Genomic DNA, 16,697 nt, shown 5'->3' on the forward strand with positions numbered 1-16,697 from the left:
TGATCGCTTTAATCATCTCTTAAGTTAGATGATAAAGCATGGGATCGAAAGGAAGGTTATTGAACAGAAGGTTACATTCATGAACGGTCTAAGACCGGAATGGATGGCTGTCGTATCCACTGTTAAAGCACATGAACAGTTTAAGTCGTATTCTCTGGCGAAACTGGTGGGAATTTTGAAATCCCATGAAAGTGCACTGTCTAAGGAAACGAATGTGGTTTCTAGTTTGGGTTCGTTAGCCCTTATTTCTGAAGGGAAAAGTTCTGTTGAAGAAGAAGAGGAATTGGATCTTGCCGACTACGATCTAACCGGTGAAGAGTATGCCCTGATGGTGTCCAATCCTAGAAAGTTCATGAAAAGAAAGTTCCCAGCCAACAAGAACCGAAACTGGCAGGGAAGTTACAGCGCTAAAAAGGTTAAGGAGGAACCGAAGATAGGGTCAAAGTCAGAAGAGTCCAAGAAAGAAGTGAAAATTGGTGGAGACTCAGGATTTGATTGGCATTACTGTGGAGGCAAGAATCACTTCGCCAAAGACTGTATGCTGAAAAAGAAGGCAAAAAAGACAAATGAGGATAACGAGGAAGCGAGCCTCCTGAGACGACTGGAGGAAATCCAGAAAAGAAAGTCAGCTGCTAACAATAAAACTATGACTGCTTTGATTGTACAGGATACAGGCAACCATGATGAATTCGGTGGCGTGGAAATATGGTCCACGGATTCAGAGGATGAAGAAGTAAGAAAACCCACTCATGGCAAGGCGATGCTGGTGAAAGAAGAACCTGCTGCATGAAGGTGTTTAATGGTGACCGAAGGTGTATCTCAGATGAGAGGATATACAACTGATGGTGGGATAGAAGGCGAGAAGGAACGAGAGGACAGGTGTTTTGCTGCGAAACCTGTTAGTGCACAGATCAACGAATGTGATGAGTTGATCAAGAAGGTACAAAATATTCTTGCTTCTCTAAATATACCTGTTACTAACTATGAAAAGGAATTGAATAGCTTAAAATCTAAATTTTCAAGTATAAGTAGCAGTCTTACACAAACCCGTGTCACAAACTCTAACCTGACTGATCAAATTAGCAGGATATCGTCGAAGAGTGAGGAAAGGAGGATGTGGATTGAGCAGAAGGAGAAAGAGTTGATTAGGTCTAAGGATGAATCGATTTATTTACAACGAGACAATCTTAAACTTTTAAAACAACGAAATGTTTTTTGTTTGATTGCTAAAAGACTTTATTTTAATATCACTCAGTTGCATCTCGATTGTGAAATAGGAAAGAAGATACATCGCATGATTTTACCCTTCCTTGAGTTAAAGGAGGATATAGTCGATGCCGAAGCTTACAACTGTGAAAACGTTGTATCTTCTGATGAGGTCTCACCTGCATACAAAATTGGTCTTGACAAAATTGAGTCCTACATAAAGTCCAAAGACCATAAGGACATGCTCAAAAATCTGTTAGATGAGAATGATAGATTGAAGTTAAGAACCGAAACCGTACATAAATTTGACTCATTGAATGCCAAATTAAGTTCAGAAAATAAAATTGATGTTGAAAATGCATCTGAACTTAATGAGGATGATGATCTGAGTGAAATCTCTGTAGAGGATTTGGTGGACTGTTCAGAACTTGTCAAGAGCGAACCTGAAACACGCAAAAATCTGATTTCTGAAAATTCTGTTGAGTTCGCTCGCTCATCAACAGACAAGACCAAAATTCTCAAAGCAAAAGATGTTGTGTATGAAAAGGTACAAACCACTCCAAATCAAGTCTACACAGTTCCAGGAGTCACTCCACAACAAACCGCATAACTGACAACTATGGTGGAAGAAGATAATGCAGCTGGATGTGATGAGTTCTTCTGGTCAGCACCAATAGACAACGCTGATGAGACAAAAGGTCTATCTCAGAAGACCTCATGGAGAGTGAAAGGTAGATACGTGCCAGAACCACTAAATGAGCCTACAAGATATGATGTGCCAAGCACAAGTGGAACAAAAACATCATTGGGCGAATCGGTGCATACTACCAGTGAAACATCTTCAACAAAGAGCGACAACTATGCTCGTACTTCAAAGAAAAAGGCTAACATCCACAAAAATCCAAAACAGGTGGCAGATCGAAAACACCAACGCAATCTGAGATACAAGAAGAATCTCTCAGAAAGAAAACAGTTTTGGAGATCACAAAATCCTCACTATGTCAGGAACGAAAGGAAGCATAAGTCACAAGAGGAATCAAGGAACCGAAAGGATAGTTTCGGTCCCTCAAATGAAAGGAACCGAAAGGGTAGCTTCGGTCCCTCGACTGAAAGGAACCGAAAGGGTAGTTTCGGTCCCTCGACTGAAAGGAACCGAAAGGGTAGTTTTGGTCTCTCGACTGAAAGGAACCGAAAGGGTAGTTTTCGGTCCCTCGACTGAAAGGAACCGAAAGGAGAGTTTCGGTCCTCAGAACAACATCAACCGAAAGAGCGGTTTCGGTACTCAACCCTACAAGTTCAATCAGACGAACAGAAGATCCAATGTCACTTCTAAACCCAACTCCTCTCATTCCAATTCTTATCCTTCAAAAGATTTAAAGGGGAAAGGAAAGCTATTTCCAGAAGATGACAGACGTCCAAAAGAGATCCAAAAGAATGCAGACGTCAACACCTCAAATCCTACGCCAACTGAATCAAAGTCAAACAAAATTAAAGTTTTCACAATAAAAAGAAAAGATGAAACAACTTTGATTAAACATACTTATTTGGTTGATATCTCTCTTACTATTCCCTGTCCTGTAAAAGGCTCACAAGGACCCAAGAAACTTTGGGTTCCTAAATCTGCTTAATATTTTGCAGGTTATCCGTGACGAGCAGTTTGACGAAGAATGGTATATTGATAGTGGCTACTCGCGTCACATGACAGGAAGGAAGGAAGAACTGAGGGAGTTTCGGTCTCTCAAGGATGGTGGAATTGTGAAGTACGGCAACAACTCATATGGAACTATCAAAGGCTATGGAATGATTACGAATGGTGATTTCTCGATAAGAAAGGTCGCATATGTTGAAGGGCTCCAACACAACCTTATCAGCGTATCACAGCTGGTGGTTGGAACTGGATTGAAGGTATCGTTTGATGATGAAGGCTCAGAAATAGTCGAGAAGAAGTCCAATAACATTCTGCTGAAATCGAAGCGAAAGGGGGATATGTACCCTTTAAACCTCAACCCAATTCGAGGTAAACCAGCAGTTTGCTTACTTACGAAGGCTCACTCAGATGAAAGCTGGTTATGGCATCGAAGACTCTCTCATCTTAATTTCAAGGATATCAACAAGCTGGTTTTAGGAGATCATGTTCGAGGTCTTCCAGTTCTCAAATTCGACAAAGAACATCTATGCGCAGCCTGTGAAATGGGAAAGCAGAGCAGACAAAGTCATCCTTCCATTATCAACACAAAGGTAATAGAACCGTTGGAGCTGTTACATATCGATCTGTGTGGTCCCTCTTCCATTGAAAGCATTGGTGGAAACAAGTATATTCTGGTCATAGTGGACGATTTCTCTCGATTCACATGGGTGTTCTTCTTGAAGCAAAAATCTGAGGCCACTCCAAAGCTCAAGCTCTTCATAAAACAGGTAGAAATTCAACTGAGGAAAGTTGTTCGTAACGTAAGAAGCGACAACGGCTTGGAATTCAAGAACAAAGATTTTGAATATTTTCTTGCTGAGAAGGGAACGACTCATAATTTCTCAGCCCCATATAATCCACAGCAGAATGGAATCGTTGAAAGGCGAAATCGATCTCTGTGTGAAGCAGCTCGAACGATGTTATGCTTCGCATCCTTGCCTTTATATTTTTGGGCTGATGCAATTGCTGCTGCTTGTTATACTCAGAACAGATCATATCTAAACAAGCGATTCTCTATCACTCCTTACAAGATCTTGAACAATCGCAAACCGAATGTGAAATTCTTCCATGTGTTCGGTTCAAGATGCTTCGTCTTCAACTCTAAAGAGAATCGAAACAAGTTTGATGCTAAGGCTGATGAAGGAATATTCTTAGGTTACTCCCTAAATTCTAAGGCATATAGAGTTCTAAACAAGCGCTCTAAGAAGATTGAAGAAACATACTATGTCACTTTTGACGATAGCTATGTTAAGAAGATGAAGACAACCGAAGGTTCAATGCAGGAAATCTTTCCAAAGACCAGTCAAGTTACAGCTTCTATTTCAAATCTTTTAGAGCAATATATGCTTCTTTTTTATGAGCCTCAAACGGCAATTGATTCTGAATCAAACGCGAAAGACAACAAGGTTGATAGTCTAAAGCAAATCATCGACGATGCTGCTCAAAAGATGGCTGCTGATCAACCTAAAGTAACCGAGAGGCCAGACATAAGCGAACCTTCGAATGACCGTCCTTCTATCCAGGGGGAGGGTCCGTCTCTACAACACGATCAAGGTTCTTCATTCCAAGGGGAGAATTCGACGTCACAATCATCAAGCTCTTCTGAAAGTCGAAACGAAGGAGAACATTCTAGTCCCGATACTGAACAGGTGTCATCATTCGAGGAGGAGAACACAAATGTCAATGATGATGATATACTATCAGAATTAGAAGAAGAAATCAATGCAGAACTAGATCCCTCTTGTGATCCAAATTACCCACCTCTTATTAAATGGACCAAAGATCATCCACAAAGTCAAATCATTGGGGAATCTTCAGAAAAGGTGTTAACTCGATCACATATCAAAGCGAAACAAGATGCTCTATTCTCTCAAGTAGAGTTTTGCATGTTCAACTCCTTTGTTTCCAAATTTGAACCAAAGACTATTAATTCAGCACTTGATCATTCTGACTGGGTTCAAGCCATGCAAGATGAGTTGAATGAGTTTGAAAGAAACAAAGTATGGCGCCTTATTCCAACTCCAAAGGATGCTTCAGTTGTCGGTCTCAAATGGGTATTCAGAAACAAGATGGATAAGGAGGGGAACGTGATTCATAATAAAGCTCGGTTGGTTGTTAAAGGCTACTGCCAAGAGGAAGGCATTGATTATGAAGAGACCTTCGCTCCAGTTGCAAGATTAGAGTCGGTTCGAATATTTCTTGCTTATGCTGCACACAAAAACTTTGAAGTCTATCAGATGGACGTCAAGTGTGCCTTTCTCAACGGATAACTTGAAGAAACCGTGTACGTTGAGCAACCGCCAGGTTTCGTGAACGAAAAGCATCCAGATCACTGCTACATCCTAGACAAAGCGGTATATGGCCTGAAACAGGCTCCCAGAGCATGGTATGAAACTCTCACTCGATTCTTAAAAATGTCAAAATTCAAACAAGGTTCGGTTGACCCAACCTTCTTTCGTAAGAGAGAGGGTAACCACCTTATGATAGTCCAAATTTATGTTGATGACATCATCTTCGGCTCCACGAATCCCAGCTTAACAGCTGAATTCAGGAAGTTGATGGAAACTAAATTTGAGATGAGCTCAATGGGTCCAATTAACTTTTTCCTTGGCTTAAATATTAGACAGGGACCCGAAGGCATTTTTATCAATCAGGAGGCATATACAAAGACATTGCTTGCTAAGTTTGGCTTGATGGGAGACTCCAAAGTTAAAGTTCCAATGGCTTTTGGGACAAAGCTTACACCTTCGTTGGAGAAGCCAGCCGCTGACATGACGCTTTATCGTCAAATGATTGGGTCACTAATGTATCTCATAGCCAGCAGACCCGACATCATGTTCTCAGTTTGTTATTGTGCCCGATTCCAAGCTAACCCACACGAACCTCATATGCAAGCTGTGAAAAACATCTTTCGCTATCTAAAGCGAACCTCCTCTCTCGGTCTATGGTATCCAGCCAACTCAGGATTCTTTGTCCAAGCGTTCTCAGATGCTGACTTAGGTGGCTGTGGATTGGATCGAAAAAGTACCACTGGAGGATGCCAATTTCTCGATGGTAAATTGGTTAGCTGGCAATCAAAGAAACAAACTTGTGTTTCTCTCTCCACGGTAGAAGCTGAATACATCGCTGCTGCCTCATGCACATCTCAAGTTGTATGGATACAAAGTCAGCTTAGAGATTACGGGCTAAACATAAAGAAAATCCCACTATATTGCGACTCTGAAAGTGCAATTAGGATTTGCCACAACCCAGTGCAACACTCGAAGACTAAACATATAGCACTGAGGTATCACTTTATCAAAGATCACGTGGAAGATGGCAACGTAGAAATTCACTTCGTAAGGACAACTGATCAACTGGCAGATATATTCAGCAAGGCTCTACCTGAAGCAAGTTTCAACAAAATTTTGCAAGGCCTTGGAATGATGGAAGCAGAATCAGTACCAAAATCGCCTTCGCTCCAATAAAGGTAAGAAGCGAAATAGAGCGAACCGAAATGAACCAAACGTTCAGTCTATTTCGGGTTCGATCTATTTCGGGTGAAGCTTGACCAAGAACCGAAATGAACCGAGCGTTCGGTCTATTTCGGGTTCGGTCCTTCTAAACTTGTTCGCTTCTTTTTCTTATCAAGGGTTTTTGATTGTATTCCTTTGTACATTCTTTTAAATACTTCTTTTTATATTCATAAAATCCAAAAATACTTCTCTTTTTCGTTCAATTGAACAATTTTCACAAAATACAAAAATATTTTTCGTTTTAATCTAATGATTTCTTTTGCATAAGTGTTACTCTCGATGATGAAGATCCAGAAGGTATAATTTCTTTTCTATACACATTCTACGTGTCCCTAGAAGCATGCTGCTGCATGTTGACTAAAGCCTCGACAGATTTTGAGTGAAGCCTTAATAACATGATACATACAAATCATTTTTCTTCATCACACTTCATCTCACCAATATAACCCTTGAGACTCTCAGAATTTACCACTGAGGTTTATGGTTATACAAAAATCTATGTTAATGATCTTAGTTTCATGTCACTATGTACTAAGTAAAACCCACCATTCAACACCATTAATGAATTGACGGTACATGATCACTATGTTACAAATTTTAAATGAAATCTCTTTTTATTTTGAGTGATTCTTCTGAAAATTTCTATTACCAAGAACTTTTCTTCCCCAAGGATCCAGTTAATTTGTTTTTTTGAGATTTCTCACCTATCCAACAGTCAAAACATATCTTCCCTACCTACTTGTTCAACAGATCACATTGATCTCACAAGTACTTCGTTCAGTTTCGGTCTTATATCAAGTATCGAAATCATGAATTGAAGCGAAAGCCACCCTTTATAAGCTTTAATTAAAAAGATGCCTTTCAATACTTCTTAACAAATTATTGATCGTTATTCAATGGGAAACCACACAAGCACTTTTAAAGTCTCTCTTGACTTTGAAGGAAGAGATTCGTACCCATAATCAATTGCTTTATGTCTCAACAAGACATCACCAATACCCACAAAAAGTTTGCTTTATTTCTTTATCTTTTACACTCTATGCACAAAAATCTTTGATTTTCCAAAATCTGGTTCTATTAATGATGCTCTACTTATTCCAGCCTCGTTTCTTCAAGTATTCCAATGATCGATAAAGTTAAAAGGCAATGACGATTCATGTGAAATATGGGGTGACGTTTGGGATAAAGTTAAGGCTGACTCAGCAGTTATCCAATCGTTTTGACGATTTGAAAAAGGCGCTTTTTATGGAAAGGCGTGTAAAAGGGAAACGTCATTTCTCTTTCCTGCCTCATCATCAGGCATGCCAACTGTTCACTCGATCACATCAGGCGCGGTTTCAAATAAATCCAAGATATCAAGCGGATTTTTCTCTCTCCTACTAGTACGTATAAAAGGATCAGGCACGCTCCACTTTACCATTTTATCACTTACATTCTATCTCAAAGGCAAAGAAAACCGGCGATTTCTCTCACTGTTCATCTTCTTCTTCTCAAAGCTTCAACAATGGCAGACTCCTCTTCAGTTCACGACACATCTGTTCACCAAACCCTCCTCACCATCAAACCTGAACAAAACCTGATCATCGATCTTACTCCTTTCATTTATGAACCCTACATGCTATATGTCGTCGAGTGTCTCAAATACTCGCCTCTTGTCGACGCTCTGTCAAAAGTCGAAGTTTTTCCCATGTCCTGCCTCTCACTCATCTATTCAACTGCCTACTACGACAAGGTTGCTGAGAGGATTCACTTTGAAATCCACAATGAGAATACTTCCATCTCCAAGAACCGCTTATGTGCCCTAGTTGGTCTCTCTCAAGAACCAACTTTGGTAAACCCTGAATCGATCTCTACAGGTCAATTGTTCTCAATGTTTTATCAAATGGGGTACACTGAAACCTTAGCCACCATTACCAAGTTCAAGAAGTCCTGCCTTCCTCCTCAATGGAACGACCTATTCACTCTATTGTTCAATGGACTTTTTGAGCGAAGCGCTGGCTCAGATGGAGCAAGCAAGTCATTTATGACTGTGCTTTATGGTCTATATCACGGGATAGATTTGGATTATGGAACCATCATCTGGCAACAACTGGTTCAAAGATTGGTTTCTTCATCAAGACACTCAGAGATCTCCTTTGGGAGGTTCTGGTCCATCATCACCAAATGGGCTATGGATCGTCTCCACGTTCCAATCATGGTGAACTCTCTTCTCTCCTCCATCGCCACCTTTCATACCACCAAGATCATCGTCTCAGATCCCACTAAGTTCTCCTTCATTGGATCCATCCCTGACACCATGCTTGCCTGTGTGTCTGCAGCAAGCAATGTTCTGCAACATTACAGAGAAATTCCTTCTTCAGATCCAAGGGAGCTCATGCCAGCCATGGTTCGCTCCATTGAAGAGGCTGATAAGCCAGCAAAGAGGGGAAAGCGAATCGCAACCCAGAAAGAAGGGAATGTCGCTAAACCAACCAAGGGTCAAACCCCCAAGAAGCGAAAATCAGACAAGGATGCTCCTTCACAGCCTAAGAAGAAGCAACAGAAGAAGCCCGTTCGGAGACTCATACTCCAATCTTCAAGCGATTCAGACTCAGAGTATGTTCCTCCCCAAAACAAATCTACTGCTCCTTCAGATTCTGAAAGCAAAAGCTCTGATGATGAGGCTTCGTGTCGTGGTGATACCCCGCCTCGCTCGCCTACCCCATAAATTCCCGTTCGCTCCCAACCTCCTTCTCCTCCACCAATTACCATCCCAATATCCATCCCTCCAATATTTCCTATCCCTACCTCTCAACCATCAACCACTATTCCCATCCCTGCTCCAATCTTCACAGCCACTACCACTACCACCACTACTACAGGGGCTCATTTTACAGCTCCCACCCCACCTATTACAACCGAACCACCAGTAACAATCGAACCACCTATTACAACCGAACCACCAGTAACAACCGAACCTCCTACCACTACCAAACCCTTATCACCTACCCCATCTACTGACACCACCCCGGTTCTAGGCGGTGAGGACTTGGAATTTGATTCCACTTATTTCAGTCCTTACCGTGTAAAAAGTGATGAAGACGACGATGCACCTGTTACCAAGCGCCATTTAAAGGCTGTCACTGACAAACTTGATCAGCTTTTTTCCTCTTCATCCACTAGTGCTTACTCCGATGCTGCTCTGAAGTCGTTATTCTCTTCTATTGTCAAAGAGCACGATGCATCTCTTTCTGCCGCAGCAAAGGCCATTGATGCCTCCAGTTCCCAATGTCAGAAGGCATCGCTTGCTGTTGAGGTCTCAACGAAAGAATGCAAAGATGCGACCGTAAATTTCGAAAAACTAATTTCTGAGGCTCAGTTATTCCTCGACTCTTTACAAGCTGCTGCTCAAAAGAATGCTCAGACAGTGAATGCTTCTGTCGATAATCTCCACCGCTCTCTTGAAACCGAACGGTCTAATCTTGAAGCCGCTCGACAGACCATTGAAGCTGCTAATGAAAAACTTCATGGTAATGTCAAGGACCGTCTAACTCAGCTGGAAGCCGAACTGGCTGTCGAAAATCGTATCATGGATGAGCTCGACAAAAGAACCTCTCAGCTGAAGATGCAGAACCTCAAGCTTCGCACTATCACAGCTGAACTCAATGATTTGAAATCTGAGAGGGAGGTTATACGAAGCTCTGTTGGCGATGTTCACTCCATTTTACTTCACCTCCTTGAAGCCCATGATCCCATCATAACCATTACCATCCGAAGGCATTTGGCTGACAAACTCAGGCCTGCATTGGACATCCTTAGTCGTATTGAGGGTGTTTCGGTGACTGGTGTCCAGCCAAAACAAGGGGGAGAGAAGGTAGCAAAAACTCAACTTCCTCCCGAACCCACATCAACTGCTGCACCGAAGGTTAATGTAGCTTCGGTCAGCAAAAGGGATAAAAAGAAGAAGAAAATTGGAGAAGATGATGAAATTAATGATGATGATGATATTGAAGATACTTTCAGGGCAGATCCCACTAACCCTTTTCAGAAAACAAAATCGACTGATAAGGAGCTTGAAGAAAATCTTATGAGGGAATCGGTTGAGCTTGAACGTGAGCGGAAGGAAAAGGAGCTCTTGGAGAAAAAGAAGTCGCACTTTCCTGAATGGACCATCACTTCACTCTAGAGAGAAGCAATTGATGAACCGAGTACTCATTGGCTCGAACCTGTAATGTCGTTCGGCCTTGAAAACTCGAAGGACGCTCAGTTTGATATGCCAATCACTCGAAAGGCATTTGTCTTCCATTGCTTCAACTCCACTGTTCCTATTCCTTCTCCGGACCCGAAGGTAGATCGGGATCTGTTGGAATTTTATTTGGAATTTGCTCAGCCACAGTACCTAACATGGAGCTTAAAGAAAATCACTACTGTCAAGGTGCTGAAGCCTTATTCAGCTGGGAAATTTGTTAACGTCAAATTCAAAGTGACTCGAGGCTCTAAAGGCTCGGTTCATATCTTTACCCTGGCTGATCTACCGAACCTCAACCCCCACGACTGGATACTCCTCAACAATATCTTGTTGTCAAATCCACAGGAGTATCAGCCGATCATTGACCATGTCAAGCGAATGCTTGTATGCTACATTCACGAAGTAGCGAAAATGGACCAAGAGATCGCATCTGCCATTCACAAGCGAACCATGATCAAAACGATGGGCAGAGCAGGCGATGTCAATACAATGGTCAAGGGCAAAATTAACTCAAAGTATCACACAGTGATGTTTATCAGGGGCGAAGGTCAGAAATGTCTATTCGCTCTTGTTGACAAACACCTCTTCTCAACTGCTTGCTTGGAGCACATTTTGGAGATTATTCAGAGGTGTAGTCAGAATACAGCAGCCGACAAGAAGATGTTTACTAATATGCTGAGATGGTACATTCAATTTCGGTAGACACTTCTTGCAATCATCCCTCGGCTGTTTAAGGTTGTCAAGACTATGAAGCCTACTCAAAGGAAATGATCTCTCGCCTCATTTGACGCAAAGGGGGAGATTGTTGGGACATATAGTGTTGCGTCATGGGCTCGGTCCTTAGCCCAGTTTTGGTTGCCGGTTTGGGCCTGTCCAACCGTGCATGTTTTATTCTAGGGTTTAGTATTTAAGCTGCATGCATGCAGTCTTTGTATTTAAGGCTTTCATTATTTTTCTCATTGAGTTTTTGGTAAACCCTAGCTCGCCTCTACAGTGGAAGTTCTTCATCGAGCTCTGTTGAAGCGTGACTATATTTGAATCATAAGCATAACGTTGATTCCATACTGTGTTCATATTATTATTGTGTTTGTTTTGTTTGATCTTCATATTTTTCCTGTAAAAGATCTAATCGATTTGAGATTTATTCTCATCAGAATCCAAGAGTGATATGTAACGCTAATTCTTACACTTAGGCTTATGATCCATAATCCATATGGACTAACTCTTCATGGACTCTTACATAAACTTAGCCCATCATGGATCAATAGCCAAAACCATATGTATCACTGATTTACATAATCAGTCCTCGTTAATTTAATCAGTCTCTTTTGATCACTAAATTAATTCCAAATTAATTCTTGATCAATACTAATTAAATAATATGATTTCACAATTAATATATTATACTTATAATATATTAGTAAATCACAAATAACCTCTTTCTCAAATATCCATCCTATCAGATTGTTCTGGTGAATGCAACCTAAAATGGACCATGCTACTCTCGGGTCAAGTACATACCAATTATAGTTATGGGCTTAGACACATAATCCAACAATGTATGGCTAGCATACACGAGTGTTGCAGGGTTGGTGGAAGTTTCATGGATGAGTCATGTGGGTCCAGTCGGCCAGTTTTGATATATATATATATATATATATATATATATATATATATATATATATATATATATATACATAGCATTCCTCTAGGGTGTGAGGATTGAGTGTATGAGTATGCTAGTAGTATTGTTAGTGTGTTGTGATGATTCCATGAGGCAACTACGGGTAGGTGTGGAAGGTAGTATGGGCTCGTACTACTGAAATCACAGGACCCGTATTCGTAACAAAGAAGTCACAACCCCTAGGGCTTGTTGGGAGTTGGTTCCCCTGTTATATTATGCGTATTAGCAGATATCTCCCTGGTGTATTTTCAGTATGGTGACTACGAGGCGAGGTGAGATCAGATCCAGATCGGGATCAAGAGCCGGCATGCAGATTGGGGCGACGAGTTGGATGTCCGGATTAGGGAGATTCTTCATGACGAGGTTGTAGCCATTGTCCGGGATCAGATATCGGAGCTGTTTGGGTCTAATAAGACTACGATGATGGAGTTCTTTGATGACAGATGTGACAACCGTCAATTTTTGGTCAAGTCAAAGTCAACTAAAGTCAACAAGTCAAACCGGTCAGCTTATCTAACCCTTGTATATTAGGGTTTCCGTTATGCTTCCTATTGTACAACTCGCAAATCTTAATACAAAGTATCACTTAGAGTTTTCACGTGTTCGCAAATTCTAAACCCTAATCAGGGCAAGTGATGAAACTACTCGATAAAACATTATTCCTTAACCCTCGGGGGCATATAACAATCATAACGAGACTTAACGGGATGTACAAACCTTGCGTTACAAAGCCAAACACTTAAAAAGGTCGCAAACGAAGTCTCTCCCAAATCTCTCTCTGTATGAGAAATCTCTCCAAGTGTGTGAAATCTCTCCCAAATCTCTCTCTGTATGAGAAATCTCTCCAAGCGTGTGAAATCTCTCCCAAATCTCTCTCTGTATGAGAAATCTCTCCAAGGGTGTGAAATCTCCCCCAAATCTCTCTCTGTATGAGAAATCTCTCCAAGCGTGTGAAATCTCTCCTAAATCTCTCTCTGTTTGAGAAATCTCTCCAAGCGTGTGAAATCTCTCCTAAATCTCTCTCTGTATGAGAAATCTCTCCAAGTGTGTGAAATCTCTCCCAAATCTCTCTCTGTATGAGAAATCTCTTCAAGCGTGTGAAATCTCTCCCAAATCTCTCTTTGTATGATAAATCTCTCCAAGTTTGTGAAATCTCTCCCAAATCTCTCTCTGTATGAGAAATCTCTCCAAGCGTGTGAAATCTCTCCCAAATCTCTCTCTGTATGTGAAATCTCTCCCAAATCTCTCTAAGTATGCTAAATCTCTCCAAGTATGTCAAATCTCTCCCAAATCTCTCTCAAAAATCTCTCTCAACTTCTTATAATCACTCGGGGCATCCCGACCCTTAATTTAGTCGAAAACCGCTTGAAAACGGAAGTTTACGCGAAAAACAGCCTTAAGGAGCCGAACCCTCTTAAGGAGCCGAACCTTCTTAGGAACCGAACCTCTCTTAAGGAGCCAAACCTTCTTAGGAACCGAACCTCCCTTAAGGAACCGAAACCTCTTGAGAACCGAAACCGCCTTCCTGAACCGAACCTACTAAGAGACTGAAACTCCACCTTCGGTCCGAAAATGCCACCTTCGGTCCGAGAATACACCTTCGGTCCGAGAATGCTACCTTCGGTTCCAAGATGCGAAACTGCTCAAGACCGAACCCTACTCTCGGTTCCCATCTACTTTCGGTTCTAATGGCTAGGACCGAACCTCCGACCCTGAACTTCGGAAATTCGCAACCTTTACCCGGTTTTCAATATTTTTAGCGTTTTGAGCCCGTTTTTCGTGATTTTAACGCGGAATTTTCACCCAAACTTATATTTTGACATATAAGACCCCATATTTCCATAACCTAATCACATTTTGAGGGTAATCAATATCTAAGACTAAAAATATAGTGGGTAAGATATGGAGTGGAGTGTTGACTTATCCTTTGGGCAAGGACACAAGTCACCTCCCATACTCACTCCAAGACCATCCCCAGTTACTATTCCACCATACCTGGTCATTTCATTGTCCTTTTTCCCACTCTTTTCAGCCAAGTGCCTTGACACAAGGATAGTAAGACCCTCATCTCTCCTCCCATTTCACTCACACTTCACCAAAAAGTAAAAACTCATTCTCTCTCACTATCTCTCTCTAATCTCGAAAAGTCCAAGGTTGATCACAAGCTCTTCATCTACTCCTAGTAAGTAATACCACTTCTCACATGATTATTTCTCCTTCTTTCTACTTAAATCATGGATATCTTACACAAACATCATCATATGTGTGTTAGATCTTCGAATTTTCAAGCACCTTCTAAGTATTCTTGAGTTGAACACCTCCTTTCTTCATCATCCATCCTCTGAAATCACACAAAGTGAGTTCATACCCCTATATTTTCATGTTGTTCTCATGTTTTAAGGGGGGGGGGGGATACAAGTAAAACACCAACAACTTAACTAAACTCAAACAACAGCTTTCATCAGAAAAGTTGAGTCTTATTCACGGACTGTTTTGACTATCTTAAGCTTAATATCTTTCAAAACTGTTTAATATGCAAATATCTCAGCTTCATACCTTTACAATGACTACTTGCACATCTCCATACGATTTTCCTACGATTTATGGTGATTTTTACAAAACTGCCTATCATTTTAGAAACGAATTCGGACCAGTCTGTGAATATGAACATTTGAACACAAGTTAAAGACTTCTAAAAATAATAATAATAATTATGAATAAACTAGACAGATTTTGTGAACTCTCAGGATTTACGGATTCAGTTTTCGACTTTGTATGATTTTTCTATGATTTTTCTAAAACAGTGTAGAGGGGTCAAAATCTAGATAACAGCTTATAACTTTCATCACACTTTGTAACATGTTGAGCAAAGTGTTAATCTTTGAGGATTTCATATTTTACATGTGTTTCTTGTTGTGGTATAATTATATAATAGAAAATACTCACTGAATTGTAAGAACCCTCCATCATTACCAATAGTACAAAACAAGGGAGGATAAACATACTTATATTTTTGCTACACATTCGACTTACCTAAAAAAGGGTTCTTATACACCACAAACAAATATGCTAAACTATAATAGGTATAGTTAGGTTGCATATACATTAAAAAATTTATGATAAACTATAATAGGTATAGTTTACGTTTCATTTACTTTACGAACTCATTACAAAAGGTTTTCATATAAAAGGGGGTATATTACAAAGTACCGGGTTTATACAAAAAGGGGTACATTACAAAGTACCGGGTTTATACAAAAAGGGGTACATTACAAAGTACCATGTTTCATATAAAAGGGGTACATTACAAAGTACCGGGTTTATACAAAAAGGGGTACATTACAAAGTATCGGGTTTCATATAAAAGGGGTACATTACAAAGTACCGGGTTTATACAAAAAGGGGTACATTACAAAGTACCGGGTTTTCATATAAACGGGGTACGAATACAAAGTACCGGGTTTACACAAAAATAGTTTTATGGTATTAAAACTACATATCTTTTAGAATTGTTAGTTTTCAGCTATAATCGCTAAGTGTACATGTTAGAGTTATATAAAATTGAATTGAAATCGACTTAGAATTGGTGGGCCCGCCTTATCTCCTGTTCCTTGTTTGGTTGTGGACCTAGGGCAGACCCATTATATTCAACGGTTTATTTAACTTAAATTTATGATAACTTATATACGATGGGTGATTATAGAAGGAATCTATGGGTCTTTCTAGGGTACATTACCGCATAACATAGGAGCATTCATTTCACACTTAATAAAGAAAATATTGGATTTTCTGGAAACATACTATGTCGCTTTTACAAGGAAAACGGTTTCTTTCTCAAACAAAACTCTTATGAACTCACCAACTTAATTGTTGACACTTTTCAAAACTACTTGTATTCTCAGGAAATCAGTGAAACGGAAACCAACAGCATTTTGAGGATGGGACGTTAAATCGTCAAACAGTTCATTTTGTCATCATAATGTAATTGATTTTGAAACATGTAAACATATACTATGATGTAACCTTTTCAATTATATTTATGATGGTTATATTTACTTTGAGCACTATTATACTCGTTGTTGTGATACTATACATGAAGTCCTCCACCCCCAGACGTTTCCGCCATCCTTGGTTTGGGGGTGTGACAGGTTGGTATCAGAGCATTGTTTATAGTGAACTAAGTATATCGAACCACATAAGATATACAAACTATAAATTCATTGAGACTAAAGTCTCTGATTAAACATTTTCGAAAGAATATACTTTTAGAAATAAATATTTTCGTGTTAAAAGTATACATGCATGCATACATACTAAGGACATAATCATACTAGAACAAAACAAAAGTGGTGATTGTTGAATGGCACAAGTAGGCTC

The sequence above is a fragment of the Lactuca virosa genome, chromosome 7, assembly GCF_052849685.1.
Source record: "Lactuca virosa cultivar CGN04683 chromosome 7, Lactuca_virosa_CGN04683_v6, whole genome shotgun sequence".
Classification (NCBI taxonomy): Eukaryota; Viridiplantae; Streptophyta; class Magnoliopsida; order Asterales; family Asteraceae; genus Lactuca; species Lactuca virosa.